The following is a 5,555-nucleotide window of genomic DNA, read 5'->3' on the forward strand; positions in this document are numbered from 1 at the left end:
TAATATATGTTATTCTTTACATTACAATAGATCCTATAGCTCACAGGCGTCTATGATTGGCTGCAGCAAGCAAAGAGGCTGTTCCGGGTTCTGAATTGTAGGCGTGTTTCACGAGATCTGTTATTTATTCTTCCGACAATGGATAACAATGAAACGCAAATTAAAACCCCAACAATTTTGCAGATATAGCGCACTATACATTATCATGTTGGCCTATAAAATGTCGCTCGGCTGAGCTCTGCACACAATCAGGGAGAACACACTCCCGTGAATCCAATGAAAATGAAATTTGAACAGGGCATTTAGAGAAAACTACGTAAAATTGTGACACCGACCAGCTTTCAAAGTGCGCTATGATGTATATGGATGACATGTTAATGGGGTGGTAGCGGTGGAAAAAAAAAAGAAAGTTTGATTCACTGATAAATCTTAAGTGAGCGGGTTGGATTAAAATTATGCCCATTTTAGAAACTTTCATGTTGATGTGTGGAGACTCTTTTACAGTGTGTGTGTGTGTGTGTGTGTGTGTGTGTGTGTTATTTACTAATTGGCAAGTGGCTCTTATATTAAAAGCTTTTATATGCCGAAAGAAAAATAGAAAAACATTAACAAACACAGCTATCAAGACATCGATAAGCATAAAGATATCGTAAATAGCATATTAAATTATAAAATATAATTTTCTTGGTTACTTTCTTTAATGTTAGAGGATTAATGTTCATGTTATGGCAGACCTCAGCTTATGCTGAAATACAATATCATAACATGTCAAGGACTGTACTCGGTCTTAATGTGTAATATTTACAACCATACAAAATAACATAAACGTCTCATGATGGAGAATCACGTAAAAAAATTCATGTAAGTACTTTACTTGGAAAGACCTGCCTAAATAGAGTGTAACTTATACACATAGTTGGTGAGATGAACCACCTATATTCAGTGTTTAGAGAAAGTGGGTTTGTGTGTGCATGTATTGCACGTGGGTGTAAATGTAAATCTGAATTAATAAGATCATATCCCCTTCTATCTAATGAGACGTAATGCGCACTAATTATTTACATATGTAATCTAACTGTAACGAAAACTTACTCATTGAAAATACTTCTGGTTATTTTGAGCTCACTGTCGGAGGAGAAAGCGTGTAGGCTGCACACCCTACCCCCAACCCCGCTTCCCTTTGATCCGTCCATGAGTAAATGGTGTTTCTTGGAACCAGTTTTTATTGTAAGAAAAGAGAGACGGTTCAATTATTTTATACGTACTATCAAGGACGACTACGCACAGGAAATACAGGATATAATATTTTAAATTAATATATTTTTTTAATGCTGGGCCCCAAACAATACCCAACCAATACCCAAACATTTGTTTTAATTTTCAAATGTTGAACTAAATCTTCCATATGGCTGGGAAAAGTTAATTTTCATGACTCAGCTAGCTACATCTAACTTACTACTACTACTACTACTACTACTAATAATAATAATAATATTATTATTATTATTATTATTATTATTATTATTATTATTATTATTATTATTATTATAATAATAATTATTATTATTATTATTATTATTATTATTATTATTATTATTATTATTATTATTAACATTATTACAATATTATAAACATTGTGGGGATATCAATTTTACACTTTCTTATCATAATTCTGCTCATCCTGTAAATAAAAACAAAAGCAATGAAAGCACGTTCTCTGATACTTATAGTAAAATATTTACTTAGAACATGGCTTTGCTGTCAGAACAGATACGTTTATCGTACACGTTTAATCTATCAATATTATTGAAGTTTTGTTAATCAGTTAAGATATACTGGAATCCAGCTGCTTTCCTAATTAATAAAACATCGCGAGTTAAGGTGCGTCAGACGTACCCTGCCAAGCGACGCAGACGATAATACATCAGAATTTTTTGTGAAATCAGCATTATAATTTCGGTGACAAAGTGAACCATATCTGTAAAGAATAATTTGTATTTTAAATGTTACGAATTTGAATCAAGGAAATTGTTAAGATAAACCTCGTCTTAGACAGCACACGGACATAGTATTCTGACCTAAGTTTCGTATAAGTGAAAGTATTGGCCAAACATGCATTTGCTCTCACTGTTTTTAAAATGGAGATCAAATTACGACAACTCTTTATCTGCCAATCAAATGTGAACCACTGCATAACCATAGCGTCTATTCTTAACTGAAAGAAATCGGTAATGCTTTTTGGAATATATGGCAAATTAAGAATGCTTTACGGCTGTGGTGTTTATGCAACAAATACGTAACTTAAAATATGTTAAATTCTTTATTCACAATAATTTATTGAAAATTATCATAGCATTACAACGGTTGAAAACTCCAATGTAAATGTACCAGAACAGGGCTTTGTTTTCAACGAATTAAAAACGAATGACTTCAGCTGAACCATCATTATTTGTACCCTCTGCATGAACTTTAATTATTTTTGCAATTTATTTCCAGTCTGAACCTAACAGGAAACAAATTTTGTGAAGTTCATTGTCGTATGGGGAGGGGAGGGGCTGGTCAACGTTGAATAAAGTTATCCAAAATATTTTTAAATATAATTTTTAAACAAGAGTCCCTTGAAGGATCTGGCGCTCAACTGGGTGAAAAGAATTTCCAAGAATTCACGACAAAATCATATCTTTCTTTTAACTGATAAGTGTTGAAACTTTCTCTGGTATTCTTCAGCGATAGCTAGATTTTCAAATTAGCTGCTGTGGGGGATATACTGGATGTTAGGCAGGCACAATATTTTACTTAGAACAAAGCAGACATCATTATATGTTGTTTGGTCAAAACCTAATATTATACAATGGTCATCAATTCAGGGGGAACAGTGACAACATGATTTTCACGACAGTCGTCAAGGCAGCCATACTGAATGTACGAATGGCGCCATATTAGGACCAACTAAGTATCACAAAAAGTCTATTGGTTAAAACCCCATGTTGATACATCCATTCTTTTGAGAGTAGAGATAAGAATAATTTCAAGATCGCCACCGTCATATTTAGCACTAGTTATTTTCATTTAGGACAAATTATACACCATAACAACTATTCTGATGAAGACCCCGTTTCAAAATGGTTTTTCCTTTAACAGGAATAGCTAAAACAAGATTTTCGAAATATTTCATGCCGGGTGTCAGTTCAGCACCATTTTAAGACCAACAAAGCAGTATAAGCAGTCTTTTGGTAAAACCCCATGATGATACGACCGTTCGTTCAGGAGAAGGAGTGATATCAAGATTTTAAAACTGTGGCAGCCATATCAGAATCAGATCAACACAATTTTCATTTAGGACCAAGTTGACATCATACGAATTTTTTAGCGAAAACCCCATGTGAGAATGACTTTCCGTTCAGGAGGAGTAACGATAAAATGTTTTCTAGATAACTCTTGTGGTTGCCGTACTGTGGCAGCCATATTAGACACCAGATCAGTATCATTTTCATTTAGGACCAACTGGACCTCATAAGAGCGATAAAAAGATTTTCAAGATGGCCGATATGTGACGGCCATATTTCATGTCAGATCGGCACCAAGTTCATTTAAGATCACCGTAACATCATAAGAAGTCTTTTAGTGAAACTAAACCCCACATCAATGCTATTTTCTGTTCCGGATGAGTTGCGATAAGGAGATTTTCAAGATGATTTCTGAGCAACTATAATAGACTTAACATCGGTACTGTTATTGTTTAGAACCAACTATATACCGTAATACATATTTTAGTTAAAATCCCGTGTTAATATGACCATCCTTGTAGAAGGAATAGTGATAAGATTTTCAAAAGGGACACAGTGGCGGCCATATTGGACCCTAGATCAGCACCAGTTTTATTTAGCACTAACTCGACATCATAACTTGTCCTTAGTGAAAACTGTTGATATGACCGTTCTTTTCATGTCGAGAAGCGATAACAATGTTTCAAACTGCCATATTGGACATAAAATAAAAAATCATTTTCATTTACAACAAACTAGACTTCATAAAAAGTCTTTTAGTGAATATCTAATGCTGATATGACCATCTATTCAGGAGAATTTAGCGATAACAATACTTTCAAGGTGACGGTTGTGGTGGCCATATTAGTTCTACGAGCAGCACCATTTTCATCTAGGTCGGACTAGACCATAGGACGAGTGTGTGTGTGTGTGTGTGTTTGTGTGTTGTATATGTGGACGGTTTACGGACAATGGGAACATTTATTATGAGACCCCCCTGGGACGGTTTATGGACAATGGGAATTGAACATGGAGAGTATTGGGACTGTAAACGGACAAGGGAAAGATGGGTTGTTGTATAGGGCTGGACATTGGTAATAATGTTGCAAGGGACTGACCTCAGTGGGACCAAACAGCAGGAGAAAAAAACCTAGAACGCTTGGCGGGGCGAGACTGGCGGGACATAGACATAAATAACACATGCAACATACATACATAGATTGATGAACATCAATCTATCACACCTAAACTATGAAATCGACTAAAACAATTTTTAGGCAAGATAGCAAAAAAAATTCTCGAAGCAAACCTAAAATATAAAATCAACTAAAAAGTATTTTTCAGGCATAAAGAATAAATATCTTTTCGAGGCATATGAGTGGTCCTGAAAAAGGCCTTACGGGTTTCTTTTGTCTAATAAATTATTTTCCTCCACCAATTTTCCTCTTTTCTTCCCCATAACATTATTATTCTTCGTTTTCTTCTCCTTGCTTTCTTCCTCCTCTTTCTCCTTCTCCTCTATCTCCTCTTTCTTCCTCTTTTCATTTTGCTTTTTTTTTATACCTTAACATTCCACGCTGTCATCTGGTACCCTCCCAGAAGGAAGAACACAGACAAGTCCAGAAAGAGAAAAAAGAAAAACAAAGAAGACAAGAAGAAAGTGAGGAAGAAGAGGAGGAAAAACTGGGAAAGTGAAGAATTTTTTTAAAAAACAGAGAAAATGAACAAAGATACAGACGTCTATGAACATTCTGAAGTGTTGTGTTGTGAATTGGAATGTAAAATTTGTACCAGACTAGACCAGAAAGAAAAAACGTAAGTGTCTCTTGGTTTTGATGTATTAGAATATGGAACTACATTCACGCACTCACACACACACACACACACACACACACACACACACACACAGGCACGCACACACACACACATGATGGGGCAAAAAAGGATTTGAGTTTTAATTGATTTTGGCAATTGGACTAGAATCTCTTTTCGAGGGAGGTGGGTGGCTCTGAAAAAGACCGTTGAAAGTTGTTTTATATATAAACAAAAACAAACAAACACAGGAACTGGAAGCAATCACCTTTAACTGCCTTAAGCCTTTGCCACAGCCAAATCACTAGAGCTGGTATCTCAGGTGTAGTAACAGGGTTGGGTTGATTGGCTCGGGAAGGTCTTTCTCTCATGGATCGTATTAAAGAAGTCTGATACATTTGTTTCAGACTCCTTAACTCTGCGAAAATGTCTAAGAGTACCATTACTGTTTGACTTTCACTGTTCTCCTTCTCTCCT

The sequence above is a fragment of the Sinohyriopsis cumingii genome, chromosome 2 (assembly GCF_028554795.1).
Source record: "Sinohyriopsis cumingii isolate HCF-2022 chromosome 2, ASM2855479v2, whole genome shotgun sequence".
Classification (NCBI taxonomy): domain Eukaryota; kingdom Metazoa; phylum Mollusca; class Bivalvia; order Unionida; family Unionidae; genus Sinohyriopsis; species Sinohyriopsis cumingii.